We start from the raw sequence: 16,408 nt of genomic DNA, 5'->3' as shown, positions 1-16,408 counted from the left end.
GATTTCTTGGTCCGCACACTTTCCACCTTCTTCTATGATGTAGTAACTTCCAACTCCTTTTTCAATATTACAGGCATCCAGAATCCATCCTCTTCAAAGCGCACTTCATTACAATCCGTGTTGCTCTGCTTAAGGATTTCCATAAACAACCTATCAATAAGGCTACGATTTAGCCACGGAGGTCACGGCAATCACGGATTTCATGACTTTACTGGACCTCAGTGACTTCTTCGGCTTTAGCTGTCAGGGGCTGAAGCCGAGCCTGGAGGTGAAACTGTGTGCTGCTGCCCTGCAATGATGGCTGGAACCAAGGACCGTGCAGCCCCCCCCCCCCCCATGCCTTCCCAGGGATGTACAATGTACAGATCTTAAATAAATCTAGTAGGACAGGGTAACTTGGAAAAGGCTTGGGCCACAGCAGAACATCTGGAAAATTAAATACCTTAACAGGTTTCTATTTAAAAAAAAAAAAAAGTCAACTCCAAGAAAAGTTACTCAGTCATCAGTGATCACAGAATATCGGTCCTGTTTACACCTTTGAACATCCTGTGCTTGTCTCTGTGGAGCTCCATTCCATAGACAATTACCTGGAGCACCTCCAGAGGCAGTGGCAAATGACTGACATGAATGCATCTGTGCACTAGCAGTGCTTTCCAGCAAAATGGAGCCGAAACCTCATTTGTTGTCGGTGGCTACCCCGCTGAATTTATCACTGGATTTTCTAAGCACAAAGTCAGTATCTCATTGTAATTCTCTAACGTGTAAAGATCACACTTTACAGGAGGCAGTGCCTAGTGATAAAGTGGGGGATTGGGAGCCAGGACTCCTAGGTGGCATTTCTAATTATGCCACTAACTTGCTGTGTGACCTTGTGTTAATCACCCAACCCTTTGCCTCTGTTTACCCTGTGTAAAATGGGGGTAATATAGAACTTCACAGAGAGATGGTAAAACCTGGCAATAAAGGGACTGTAGTGTAGAAATGCTAAGTACTATCATAGAGAAACAAAGCTGCAGTATGCAGATGTGAAGTTTTCCTCCTCAATGATCCCAGTCTTCACAACTTGAGCTGCTCGCTAGTCTTCCAGAAAGAAAGGGTTAATTTTCCAACATGCTCATATAATGCACTTTTGTGTTAAACCTGGCAAGGAAAATGCAAAACACAGCTCATGCCACAAGAAGGTAATCCTGCAGGGGTGAGCAGGACACAGTTTCAGCACCTGTTCTGAACACTGCCAGATCTTATCAGAGTAAGCTACTTGTGCTGGCAGACAGTTACAAAGACCAACCATCACACTTAGCTTTAGTGAGGTCTGCAAAAAATGTTTTAAAGAATCCCATTAAAATGGCTATTAAGATAAAAATCCTACACACGTAATCTTTACCTGTGTTACTAACACCCACTCATGGCATTAGAACTACTTTAAAACACCTAATTTGCTTTTCCATGTTTGTTTGTTGACTTTTTGCATTTTACAGAGCTTGGACACAAAATTAATCTGGTCAATTTCACTGGCTCACATGGACTCAGTACAATGCAATTGTGTAGGGGTTCACAGCACTGCCCAGGAAGTGTTTAATTAAAAAAATATATTTTAAGAAAACAATTCAAATTGATCTTGCAACCACCTACTCACACGAGTAGCAACACTGACTTGCTTTCTATGACGTCCTGTTGACTTTACTGGGACTCTCAACTGCTGACAGTTAAATGTGCGTAAATGTTGAAGCCCCAACAGCTTGAATGCGTTTCTCTCTCCTTCACCTGCCAAGATCAGGACTCAGCATTTTTCCTCTTACAGATTAGGATTGTTGTTAAATCATGTGAAACAGTGAAAGGAATGGTTTTAGGAGCCAGGAAGGTCATTAAATGGTGCAAAGGAAACAGAGCCCAGAACTGGTCTGATAATGGAAAAGATGATCTTTAAATATTGTCATTTTAAAATTTCATAATTTTCATTTAAGACCAAGTAGATTCCACTCAGACACTGGCTTTTCAAACAGGGTTGCGTGTGTCCTGGGTTTATTTGTTTCATGAGAATCTCTATCTATTTGAAGGGGAGAAGGAAACTTTTGTTCCCCCGTCAGTTTAAGATTGTGAAATTTGAAACTTGACTGTTCTCAACTCTAGCTGATCCCCATCTGCTGATAAACAAAATTAGTTTTATAAAACATGTCCGCCCTAACCCTCAACACTAGGCACAGTCCAATCCTGACCTCCATGGGAGTTGATGTGCTTGTTTTAAGTTCACTAAAAATTTCAGTTCAATTATAAAGAAGAACTCTCCCCTCAATTGACCTCCCTCCCCGCACACATATGCTTGCTTTTTCTGGTATCTGTTCTCAGAACATAGTCTATTTTCAGCAACCTTCTTGGATGGATTTTCATGGAAAATGAAATATACAGTGCACTTGGTTTAGATTATATCAGATGAAAAAAATGTCTGTGGCGTACAAAAGATCTGTTCTGCTGGAGTGCCTGGGAAGGAAAGGGGGGCAGGGGGAGGGAAATACTTTTAATGGATTAATTCTCTGGGAATCATCTATCTATACTTAATAAACTTTTCGCTCTTGTGGCAAGAGATTTTTATATTGGTGAAACACTAGTTTATTGTGTCTATATTTGCCTCTCCCCCACCCCCAAACTTCTCACCACTGTTCCCATCATCTGGTGGTAGCGATAGTGTTATCTAAATGCTCAGGAGAGATCTAGACCACAGTGTAGTTAAATGTTGGGGACCTTATCTGCGCTAGCAATCACACCAGTGGAGTTGCACTGATGGCCAGAGTAATGTTGCAAGGTGCACCCAACTACCAGTAGGCACATAGGATTTGAATAATAAATTATACTTTAGCACCATCTATTCCAGTGTCACTCTCAATGGCTGCCAATGTCCAATGCTTCAGAGAAAGGCAAACACAAATGATAATGCACCTAGGTCACTTTGCAACATTAGGGGGTAGGGATTCCTTCTTGACACCAGGTGGCTACTGGATCACATACTGGGGCAGGAGATTTAACAAGAGTAACTGTAAATATTATTGGTGCTAAGATTATCCAGTCCTGACCGTGCACAGTACTTTCAAAGTGATGCCCACGGTACTTTAAATCCTACCTACAAAAGGCTAAAATTGCTCACATTCACCTTAGACGCTAATAAAAGGACAGAGCTCGGCAGGGGGGAGCCTATATTGACCTTTAGATAAAATCGAAAGCCAGTGGCCTCCAAAACTTCTAGTGGAAAACCTTGAACTTGAGAAAAATATAACCCCTCTGATCTCCTGTCCAAACCAAGCGGATTCTAAACAGGATACCCCCACTATCCCTAGACAGGCAGGTGCACAAAACAAAGGACACATGAACACCTGGAAGGGGGGAAAATTCTATGATCCAAGGGGGAAAAGAGAGGGATCTGGAGAGAAAAGCCAGTTGCCAATTCTACAGAAAAACTAATTAGGCAGTTTTCAGCCAAAGCCCCATGGTTCTAGTGTAACAGAGGTCGTCATGAGTTCAACACTACCCTATGCCTGACCCAGTCCATAGGTTAGGTCTTTTAGATACTAGATACTCTTTTAGATACTTAAAGCCCAAAGAACAAGACAGGGATTCCTTCCCTCTCCCCCCTTCATTCTTCATGGAAAAGTTAATGGTGCTCACTCAACTTTACACCGATACCATCAGTAGCTACAAAACCTCACCCTTGGGAATGTTAACGCAAGAGAAAAATACAAGGAGACTGAATCAATCATTTAAAAAAAACTTAGAAACCAAAATACCCCTTTCACACACCTTAGCAAACAAAAAATCCCCAGAAACTTAAGACCTCCATTTTGCCCTCAAAGAGTTTTTTTTTTAATAAATCAGATTCATGAGCAGTAGCAAATGTTTCTTTTCAACATTGACATTGCAACTTTATAAGTGCTCTGCAGGTTTCCTGTCCAATACGCGGCACAGCTGGGTTGTTTTCATTTTTCCACTCACTCACCACATTTTCCTTATTTTAGACCCTTTGTTGACTTGGAGGTTACAAAATGGAACAAAAAAAAAAAAAAAAACACAAAAAAAAAAACTGGACAGACATGTAAAGTCTGCTAGGCAATTTGTAAGTACTTATCAAAACAGTGGGCTCTCCCTTCCACCAGAGACTACTGCTGATAGGTGTTTTTCCCCCCACACTGTTTTACAGCAGGCGATCTAGTTGGAAAGTGACGTGACAAGATTAGCCAACACCGCACATTTCAGTTTAGTTTTAGATGTGGACCGGGATTCTGACCGAGACAGTGTAACTGTTGCTACCAATTAATCTTCAGATTAAGTTGCTCCATGTTGGATTGGTTTGTTTTCACCTCCTGAAGGTGAACGAAGGAACATGAGGGCATATTTGCATTTTCCCCAGCTAATTATAACAATGGCCACTGCAAACAGGCCAGTTTCCAAAATCAAGAGAAACGGGGTCACATTTGAGGCTGCCCAGATTTGCATCAATATCCACCCTCCTGAAAACTCAGGCTTGCTGAAACGATCTAATGGCTATTTTCCTTCTCTGTCCAATTCATCCATCTGCACCTCTCTCTACTAGCCTGGGTGGTCGGCTTCACTGCCTGCCTTACATCTCCGCTACAGAATCATACATTCAAAACGATGGTTTGCTCTTTCCCTGGAGCTTGCAAACTAGCCATTTTCATTTACCATTGGAGAGAACTTGTCCATGGCCAGCACAAACGCATAGGCAAATAAAGACATAACCTTGGTTAGAAAGGAACGACCAGTTTAGGCATCCAAGAGACTCCACTAAGTTGCATATCTCCTCAATTTCCGCCATCTTTCTAAGGCGCAAATCTTACCTCCCAGCTCAACAGCAGAGACACTGCAGTTTCGTTCTACGGTGGGGCAGAATTTGAAGGGCCTGAAGCTCCTGGACACTGGAGCTCACATCCACAAGCTTACTCTACAGCTTACTCTTACAAATCAGCCAGATTTCCCTTTGTGTATGGAGCGATATGAAGGCTCTCACACATTCCTAGGCCTTGGCTGTGGGAACAGAAATGAGACAACGTATGTGGTATCCTTGCAATGCACAGAGATATTATATTAATGCACATTCATCATACCCTTCTCAACTGACGAATACGTGTGTATAAAACACATTTTATTATTCATATGAGTGGGAAGCACTGCCTAAATGACAAATGACAAAAACCTAACACCTTAACTGGCAAAAAATTGTACGGAGGTGGGGGAAAGTGTGGGGAGAAAGGTGTCCAACCTCAATTTTTATTCACTGCTATAAGTTTGGTAACAAAGCACAAGAAAATAAGTCTACTCCAATTCATCTAATCACAAAGTAGGAAAGGGTCTGCTCCCCAGAACCAGAATTTAAACCAGGACTCAACAATTACTTGGTTACACACATATTGTGACGCTGGGTCATTGTCTGCAGGAACTGAAACCAAATGAAACTGGATCAGCATTAGGCAGATCACTGCCTAATCTCAAGAACCCAGGTTCCCTAACTTGAAAGCTGTAGCAGACTCTGCACATGGACTAGCCACCAAAGGCAGGCAAAGCACCACATTGCTAGGATCCAGCCAGCCTTGCAAGGTGCCAAGCACTTCCTGTGGAGAGTGTAAGTGCCTTCCATTGATGTCTTTGGAAGCTTAATGCTTTGCACAGTAAGGGCCCTTGATTTTAAGGCTAAGATCATCTTATGCTGTTCCTTTGTTTAGTCTGAATGCAGAGACCGCACAATTGCAAATGAAGCTCATGTGCACTGAATTAGTTGGCTAGGTGAACTTCCAGGGCATAGCTAGACTTTTGACAGAGGACAATTTCTAAAGTTTAAATAATGAACAAACAAATAATAAAAGACCAAGACAGATGCAGGCTTATTAATTTGTCGCATTTATGAAAATATGTCAGTAGACTACGGCTGGCCCACAGCAGCAGAGAACAATGTCCATACGTAATACCAGCAAATGAGGTTACATTATAGGCCGATGCACGAGAAGGAACAGTAGGCCGACATGGAAACTGAAACAAGCAAATAAGCTGGTTACACTAGCACCGCTCCATTGGCAAAGCAAGCAGAATTAGTGTCCACGCCAGATGATCTGGATCACGCGTAGTACAGAAAGACGTTAGAGGCAATTATTTTCACAGCTGTGGGAACGGTGCATGCAGGAGTGTACATGCGCGTTCTGCAGTTACATGCCTCGGCCATGTCACCTTGTGACAGCTGATATTTGATTTTAAACCAAGGTCTAGGGTCTAGCTGCTTAGCTGGCAGACATTAACTTTATAGGCTTTGCTGATGCTCAACGAAAAATGATGCAACTGCCAGCATTTCAGAGTAGCAGCCGTGTTAGTCTGTATCCGCAAAAAGAAGAACAGGAGTACTTGTGGCACCTTAGAGACTCACAAATTTATTAGAGCATAAGCTTTCGTGGACTACAGCCCACTTCTTCGGATGCATAACTGCCAGCAGTATTTCCAACAGCTGCATTTAAAAGGAGAGTCCGGCAGCTTCTGCATTAATGGGACTCTCTGCTGTTCTGCAACACAGCGTTAAATTAACACCAGCTGAAGAAGAATTTGACTTTACAAGCCTTTTTCTACAGGGCACACCTTGTTTATGTGAGATGGTAAAGCTGCTTTGCAATTAATGCAAATAAAGGTCCTGTATTTAGATATAATTTTCTCTTCTGCTTTACGTATTCCCCATTCAGATGTCATGTAGCTGGGTGTCCCCTCGTGCTTGAGGGAGAAGGAAACAGGACTGTGTTTTATAGAAAGTTTAGGAATTTATTTGTTTTCACAGAGAAGTGAAACTAAAGAAGGGGCTGATGGGTTGCAAAGCCACAGTGCCAGCTTATTCCACAACCCTGCTCAAAAAACAAGGAACCCAGAAGAATAACACACTTGAACCTAAACGTCATCCCTACCAAATTTTCAAAGTGACATGAGAAGTTAGCAGCTTAGCCCGTTAAAGTTAATGGGAGTTTTGCCGGTAAAATCCTCTCAGCTTTTGAAAATAAAGTGGGGATGGAGGCAAAGGTATATTGCACCCGCCACTATAGCATCTGCGTGTCATGTCACAACAAGCTGTCCCCAGTGTAGGGTGATCAAATTAATTCCTCAGTACTAGATTCCAGTAGCTTGTAACTCTCTCATCACTTGTCCAAAATTCATCCTCCACCTGCCTGAACGGTGGCACCTTACACAGGGCCCTGAAAGGACAAAATCCCTTTCTTTGCAAATGCCCAACTACACTCGATACCCTACACCTCGACCACCATGGAGCTTGTATGAATTGCCCAGTCAGAGGTCAGAGGCCAAATGCAATTTTCCAGCATAACTGCACTTCTTGGAACAAGACGTTCCACACTCTCCCGCTACCAAACAGAGTTTCAAAGCAATGTAACTATTAAGTCACAGCCCATGCAGCTACCCGGCATATTCCACAGTGCTAGAACCCATGTCATTCACTCAGATGTATTTTCACACGTCTGAAAAAGAGCATTCGGACTTCCCAGCCAGTGATTATGTAGTAGTTTCTGATCAAACAGAGGCCATCATGTAAAAACCTCAAACCTCTCTATACACCTCTTCAGCCCTGAAGGGCAGTGCAGACAACCTGGCAACCATTTAAAGAGAGAGCTCATCCTAGTCAGTGATGCTTAGCACTCATATAGCATTAACTAATTAAACCTAATTAAACTAATTAAATTGCTGCCCCTTTATTAATATGTTAAGTGACTTGTCCAAGGCTACTGTAGCAAGTCAGTGGTGTAGCAATATTGGAACTCAGTTGTTCTGGCTACCCATCCTGTGCTAATCAGCAAAATTTTCTGAATGTCCCTGAAAAGCCCCACTTCAGAGAAGGGGTTAACTCTCTAGCACTTAGAACCACAAATACGTTTTCCTAATCTCATTTTCTTTTGCATTTACCATGGAAATCAAACTTTTCAAGTGTCCCCACAAAGCTGAAAGGTTAAAATAATAGGTTCGTTCCTTAAAAATTATTATATTCCCTCCCCACCAACCCCATGATTAGAATGGACTAAAAATATGTAATCACTGAAAATACCAGGAAACACCAGATTCAAAAATACAAGCAGGCTAATGTCAGAGACAGGAACCAAGGGACACCATGGACATAGTGAGAGCAAGAAGAGGATTTCCTCCTATAAAAATCACACCTTCAGCACAGAGTATATAACAGTCAAAATATAACAATGGCTAAAACACAGAGCACGAGAGTGCACTTCAAGCTCTGACACTCCACTAGGCATTCTCCACTGAGAAACATGCAAGGAACTTTCCGTGCTTTTATCCATTCTATTCCTTTCCAGTTTCTTCTCACTTCCAGCCCCTGTCATTGCAAATCCGTGATTTAGCACAGTTCTTCTTGTTCTTGCAAGAAAGTAAATTTACATTTAATTAGGTCCTTTTATTTGAATACCAAACTGCTTTATAATTTTTAATATATTAGAGGAACTCACAAATGGTTTCATCTGCTATGGCAACGTAGCTACCACTGGGGTGGAACGTGGATGCTGTTAATGACATGTAGCAATATAAACAATGATAAAAAGAAGAATAGTATCATTTAAACTTCAGGGAGTAGGGGAATTGTACGTTGGCAGAACGCAGTTATCTAAGTTAGAATCTGGCTAAGACACTGACTGGGTTTATAACTCCAACTCTTGGCAAAAAGTGTAACAGTAGCCAAGACCTCAGTTTTACATCTCAGTTTTGACCAGTCTGATACTGCATTCCCCAGTTCATGGACTCTTCCACCAAGAGTAATCAAAGGCAGAAAGAGCCAGTTTTACCACTGCCATAAGCGGGACCCAGCTCCATTAATGTCAGGTCACTGCTATCTAGCCAGTTTGCTGACGTTATTGGAGATGCATCATTACATCAGCAGCAGATTTGGTTACATCAGCAGCAGATTTGGCCCAAAAGTCAGAAAATGACAGCAAAGTAAAGATGACAATTTCTAGGAATTTTCATGTTGGTTTCCACCCCCAGTCTCTTTATACTGTGAAAGTTAACCGACACTAATTTTGGACAAGAGGCTGATAGCCTACTAAAAGCCAGCACAAGGCGAGCTTACTTCAGCAGAGAAAATAATTTTCCTCAGAGGTAAAATGTTAGGTGAGGGACAGGTTTTTAACCCCTTCTTCACACTGTTCAACAACACTGACTTCACTGATGTGTCTGAATCACATGAACAGTCCTGATAACTGCAATGGGACGGACTATTCAAGTGAGTAAAGCATTCAAAGTCTGCCCCTTAATAAGAATTATTAATAAAAAGCCAATTTATTGACTACATTCCCCTAGCTGGATTACCATGATACTTGTCAAAGTATTAACCACATCTTATAAACAGCCCTAAGATTGGCCTTGAAATCATATGCCTGTAATAGCTTTCTGCCAATGGACACTGGCTACTGCATGGGTGTTAACAAGTCTGGGAAGGCAGCATTAAAGAAAACTGGATGGATTTTTCACAGCATGGGAAAAGGTTGGGTCTTTGCAGCATTCCTTTAAATGGTTAAATCAACAGGATTAAACCATGACTGAGGAGAGTTTCTCACACACACAGAGGCACACGTCATGGAAATACTCAAGTAACCACATTTCTCTTTACAGCTTTTCAGCTCTCGTTCTGGACTTGCAAATTATACCTTTGCTACTCGTTTTATAAAGTGATTATTGGAGCAGTCGATAATTAGTTGCAACATATTTTGTAACCCCCCCCTTTTTTTTTTTTTTAAAAGGAGGTCACTGTTACGGATCTCACTCCCAGGACTAGCAACATTAAGAATTAAAAAAAAAAAAAAAAAAATCATGAGTCAGAACAGCAAAAACAAAAACCACGTGAACAATAATAAATGGGGGGGGAGGGAGGAGTATTGGTCTGTCACCAGGGTTTTTGTGCCTTTAGTTATCTTGCCCCCAACCCCAATTTGTGTGCCATCACTTCATACTGAAAATTCAATCTTCCATGCACACTCAACAATGCAGCCCTCCCCACCCCACCCCGGCCGCCAATTGCTCATAGGAGTTTTGCACCTTCCTTCCCCTAACCTCTGGGGAGGGGGCGCGAAGCTGCCCTCCTATCACGCTCCATCCCGTGCCCCGTCTCCCTCCTCACGCTCCCAGGTCCTCCCCTGTTTACACCCTCCTGACAATCTCCCACCCTGTCCTGCCCCAACGTCCTTCCAGGCTTCCCCACGGTCTCCTGCCCAACTGCAACCACCTGCGCTTTCCCCTCAAAGTTTTCCCATCCTGCCCTGATTCAAAGTCCTTTGCGTTCTCCCCCTCATCCCTGCCTCATTCCTCCATCCTAACAGCCTCCCCTGCCTCCTCACTTTCTCCTGCTTGCGCACACAGGTTGAACAAGGGCAGCCAGGTTTACAGAGGGCAGCCTGGCTTCGATCCCACTTGGAGACCCAAAGGGAAGTGGCGGCCCGTTATATATTATCAGGGCAAAAAGCAATGAAAAAACCCAGCTTTTTCCAGACAATCATGGGGAGCTTTAAAAACTCCAACCTGTAATCGTGATTCTCAATAATATCCCGACAGCTGGCAACTCTATCACCTGCAGGTCTGAGAAAACTATAAAGTCAATCCAGCAAATTAGTCAACTCACAAGCTTTGTCCCGCCCCTTCCAACTGCCTCTCTCCCTGGGACAGGCTTTGCTAACTAGTTATTAAAATAAACCACATCAGACAAACTGTCCTAGAAAACAGCACTCTCATATCAATCACTCTCCTTCTCCTATTACAATTAGAGCAAGTGCCATGTGCCAGTCAGTTTCCAGTGCACCATGCTGGGGGGGGGGGGGGTTACACAAATGCATTAACAACAAATATAATTAAAGTAAAGGTATGATTATAAACTCTTTGGGGAGGGAAGCATCTTTTTGTTCTGTGTTTGTACAGCACCTAGCACAATGGGACCCTGGCCTTATAAGCACTACCACAATACAAACAACAAATAATAACTTTGAGTACCAATGTTTAAAAGATACCTGCATGCCCCTACCAAACGGCATTTGCGAAGTCAATGGTGAGATGCCGATGGTCTGCTGGACCCCATTTCTACCCATAGCACCTTAAAAACAAGATATTGAGACTCCATAATTGTGTGCTGTAGCTCCCGCTCCCTGTGAGCTCCCTTGAGCACATCTATAGAACATGGGTGCCCATTTTAGGACTCATTTACATGGGGAAACTTCAAGAATAAGTGTGTCCACATGTGGAGTTATACGGGTCCAATTATACTGGAAATTTCATATACCAGTAAATTTCCCCAGGTACACGACCCCTTCCTGAACCAAGATTTTCAAAGGCCCCCAGGGGAATAATTTTAATGGGAATTGAGCATCCAAATGCCTTAAACTGTATTGAAAGTTTCAGCCTTTAAGATCCATCCCCACATAGTCTTGGTTCAGTGGAGGAAATCTCTTTTCAGATACCCGGTCAAGAATCTGGAGGGGATGTCCTCAGAATACTATATCCTCCTCCTACAAGTGTCTACACATCGGAAAGAGAGGGAGGTGTGGGAATCCCCAGAGACAACATCTGAGAGTCTATTCACACCATAGAACTTGTAAAGAAGTTCAGCTGCAACCAGTCAGCTGTGAACTTCAAAGCCTTAGACTGGAGTGAGGACATGAGTGCCATGCATTCCCACTTGCTAATTAAATACATACCTACTACGGATGTGCAGGAAACTGACACCTACATTAGACCTTCTGGGCCAGCTCCCATAACTGTGTTCAGTGTGCTGAACAATCATGCAACATGTGTGTGTGTGTCGTACTTCTTAGAGATCTAGACCAGCACTTCTAGTAATCTCTTAGTGCTCTCTATTCAGTCCCTACTGGAAACCCATCTGCAGGGAAAAGTCACCTGGATTAACAGCTGTTGCAGGTCAAGAATTCCACTCTGTATGCATCCGAAGAAGTGGGCTGTAGTCCACGAAAGCTTATGCTCTAATAAATTTGTTAGTCTCTAAGGTGCCACAAGTACTCCTGTTCTTTTTACGGATACAGACTAACACGGCTGCTACTCTGAAAAGAATGAGAGAGACAGTCTTTCCCCCTCATAGCTCTGCCAGAGCAGCACTATAACCACATTAGGCAGGCCTTTGATACGACTGTCAATGTCATAAGCACTATGGGCCAGATTTGCAAGAGAGCTCAGCGCTCAAGAAGCTGAGACTCTTTAAAAATCCGGCCAGTTATTTTGATGCCTAAATGGGGAAGAAGTTATTCTGAAAGTTCGGCTCAGCAATTCACTACATTTCCTAAAATCACAAGAGAACCGTGTAGATGCATTTTCTCAGAGGGGATAGCAGGCGGTTTAACACACTAGTTTTTTGACATAGCAATATTAGCACTGAATCCCAACAGTGTCCTCCTCAGAAAGCACCAAGAAAGGTCCTTTTTCTGGGGTGTGCTTTAGATACAACTCTTAAATCTTTCCCCACCATCCTCCTCCTCACTATTGTCTACCTATTTTGAAGATATTTTAAAGAGCTGTTTTTTCCAGAGTTGCTGAGATCTGCTCCTCCAGATCTCACTGACTTCAAATGGAGCTGTGAGCACTCAGTATGCTGGGAAAAAAAAAAAAAATCATATCCTGAGGCCTGATCCCCAGAGCAGATGTGGTGCCAAAATTTGAAAAAGGGCTTCCTCAAAAATGGTCTGTCAGAGCAAGCAATACACAAATTTTCCAGGTAATACACCCTTCACCCATCAACAAATCAATCATTCCCACACTCGGGCATTTGAATGAACCTCGTCTTGTTAACGCATCTTTCGTATTGGTGTTTCTGGAATGGTGGATGTGCTATAAAAGGCCCAAAACAGCAGCCAGTTGACAATAAAAAGGATCCTGCTTAGAATTTCAGAGCCTGAAGAACATTTCTAAGCAATGACAAAGGTTAACCCCGACTGAATTCTATTTGTTCTTGTTGGCTGTGGGGAAAAAGTTGCCTTCTCCCAGAGGTCTACTTTATAACCAGGGTTATCCAATATCCTATTGTTAGAACCTAATAAGCGAAAGCATCTTTGTGTTATGGCTATAACATAAAACACAGGAAAAAGTCTGATGGCTTACAAAGTCAAATGGATGCTACAGGCTTGTCTTATGAAATTTGTAGATGTTCAGTTCAGCTCCCATCATTAGACAGCAGTGCAGCAAAGGGGGGGAAAAACCAACAGTTGTTTGGAAAGTTATACAGCGCTTGTGGATAACAGGTGCAGCCAAACATACAAGTACACGTTGTACGTATCCATAAACAGTATTTCAATGCCAGATCACTTATGCCATTTATACCAGTGACTTGTTATACAAGACCAGCAATTTTTTAAACCCAGGCTAGAACCATTTTTGCAGCATTTCCTCCCCCTAACAATTCTGCTTGCTAACATAGCTTCAGACTACGGCCCAGCACAATCTTGCCTGCATAAAATTCTGGAGCACATATGTGGTTTGCAGCTTCTTAAAGCTGTGTTGCTGTCGAGATTCGAGTCGCGCTGGACAATTCTTCCCTCCTATCAGGATCCTCATAGGAATTCTGAGTGTAGTGAACAAGGCCCTGACCCTGCAAAGGGGCTCCGATCAGTGTACAGCCCCATTGCAATATCAGGCCAAGGTTTATACGTACAGAGGTTTACAAAGAGTCACCTGACATAACAGCTCCCACACCCACCCTCTGCCTCCCTAGGATAGTTGTGTCTTTTCAGAGTGTATATTAAGGCACAGTCAAGTGGCCCAATCACTTCAAAAGGATGGAACTAGCTAACAGGGATGTGCTGGCGCCATACATTTCTGACTCCGATACAAATGTCCCTAAAGTTGGGGGTGTTCAGACAGTAGATTTTTGGTTCAAGCCCACCTCTATCAGACACAGATCTTGCTGAAGAAAGCTCACTAGCAGTTACCACATGTGGAGGAGTAATTTTAATGGAAATTAAATTTCTTTTTGCAGGGGGGGGGGAAAAAGGATTTTTATGAATTTTTTTAGTTTTGGGGTGGAAAAACAAACAATATTTTTAAAACCAAAAATGGTTTTCAAAAACCTTCAGTTTTGCACTGAAAAACCTAACCATTTTTGTGGGAAATTTTTAATGACAATTTACATTCTATAAATTTCCCTCCAAAATTCATTGGTATTTTTTAAACAAGTTCTAGAGAGAACTTTTGGGAGAGACACTAGAAACACAACTCACTTGCCTAAAACCTAACCGTACAAATCGAAGTGATTAAAAAAATAAACCAAACCATCTTTAATAAAACTAAGAATAAGCGGGCACACAGTTTGGAGACAGCAGAGTAAGAATTGCTAGAAGTGGGCGAGAAACGTATTGAACAATTGGCTCAAAGTGCAAGATTAAAATAGACACTCTCTCACAGGTCATTACATGGGGATTTATTGTTTTGTTATGGATACTTTACATGACCTATGCAAATAATGCAGTTGTGTGGACCGTTGCAATATAATCCAGTTATCCCCCACACTCTGTTTCTATAAGCATTTTTACCTGCAGATGACATCATCACATTGTTGTATGCGAATTTCGTACTTTGTAACTGACTTGCTTGACACTTCCATTAATAATTGCAAAGTGCCTTTGCAAACATTAATGAATGAATCCATCACCAGAGTGCTGAGAGGCACTCTCGCCTGTAAAGTGGTGAAATGGAGGGACAGAACAGCTAAATGACTTGCCAACCCAACAGGTCAGTTGTAGAGCTGGGATTAGAATGCTGATCTCTTGACATCTCGCCCTGTGCTTTAACTGCTATATCGTACTTCTCTCTCCAATTATGATGGAGTTGCAATCACCACAGCTGACCCAGCAAGTAAGTTCATTCTAGTTCTAATTCTAGAACTCTAACTGAAGAAGTGGGCTCAGATCCACAGATCTGAAGGTGAAAAACACTCATATTGTACCTAACGCACACAGCCCTCAGCATTTCAGATCCAACAGGCTGAAGTTTATTAAAGTTCCATTTCACTTCACCAGGATAAGTGTAAACATTCTTTTGAGAAATGGCCTGTACCAAGTGCCTTGCTGAACCCGGGCTAAATTTACCAACCCCCCACTCAGAGTTACAGGAACTAATGGTTTCAAACCACAATGGAAACCAAATTCTCAAAGCAAAACAGCCATAAATGTTGGGATGTGCATAAACTGGCTCAGAGTCACTAAGGTCTCAGCAACCCCAGTCCAAGTTTAGAAGGCAACCTAAGACCTGGAAAGTGCCACATGGTCTGGCATTTTATCAAAAATATTTTGTACAGCTCTCTGTGTGATGATCCCAAGACACGCAGATTTTCATAAAAAAATAGGTACAGTTTTATTGGGCAACACTGAGCAACTAATGTAAATTAAAGTAAGTATGGGGACGTAAGCCCAACAGCAGAAGAAAAATTAACATTAGTAACTCCACACGCCCACAGATCTTGTATGCACAAATGACTATTTACAATAATGCAACTAATTACTTCTTTCCTAATTCATACAGAATATTTTAAAATGCTGCAGCAGTGAGACAGAAATGAGAGCGTTTAAGTTTTCTGAGGTCAGCCTCTTCTCAAATATTTTTTTCTGAAAATATAAGCCAAGACAGGTATTATCAAGTGGAAAAGGAAATCAAAACCTGGATTTTCTGTTGCCCGATTAGAGGAATAGAGTTTAGTATCGACGTAGATTTTCAGGCACTCAAGATGTTTTAGTGCATCAGCATTTCTCCTGAGGGAAGAGGATTGGGGGGGCATGTTTATGAATCAGACTGTTCAGCGTGTGCTTTGGGGGTGGAAAAGGTGGGCGATGCAAAGAGGAATGGAGAGCAGAGTTGGATGAGTCAGAAAATGAAAAAAAAAATGGTGCTTTTCCTCTTCCTACTAGCATCTCAGGAAGCTAAATATTTTAGAGTGATATAGAATCTCTTATTGTCGAGAGAGTCTGAATGTAACCTTGGCTGGTTAGTAACTGCCTATAATTAATTCAATATGTTCTATATAATATAGCCTACATTATATATATTTCCTCACACACATATGCACACGCAACTATATGATGTCAGAGGGAAGAAAATAAAATGAGTGCATCTAAAAGTCAAGTGCATCATGCCACTGCTTCTAACGAACTCAAGCCCTGTGTCAATCTGTTTTGTTGTCTTAACAGCTCAAAGTTGTGCTGATGTTCGAACAGCATAAAACCAATACAGTTCATCACACAACCCTATCCATAAAGGCATGAATACGGATAGAGAACAGCGATGTAGTCACACCACCATTCCCCTCCATTTCAAGCCTTGGTTCTGATCAGTATGTTTCCTCTGTCATCTTTCTCCCCAAGATGCAGTGTCTGGCCCA

Source organism: Trachemys scripta, chromosome 18 (genome assembly GCF_013100865.1).
Source record: "Trachemys scripta elegans isolate TJP31775 chromosome 18, CAS_Tse_1.0, whole genome shotgun sequence".
NCBI classification, from domain to species: Eukaryota; Metazoa; Chordata; order Testudines; family Emydidae; genus Trachemys; species Trachemys scripta.
The sequence above is the reverse complement of the archived record's forward strand: the minus strand, read 5'-3'. Positions refer to the sequence as shown.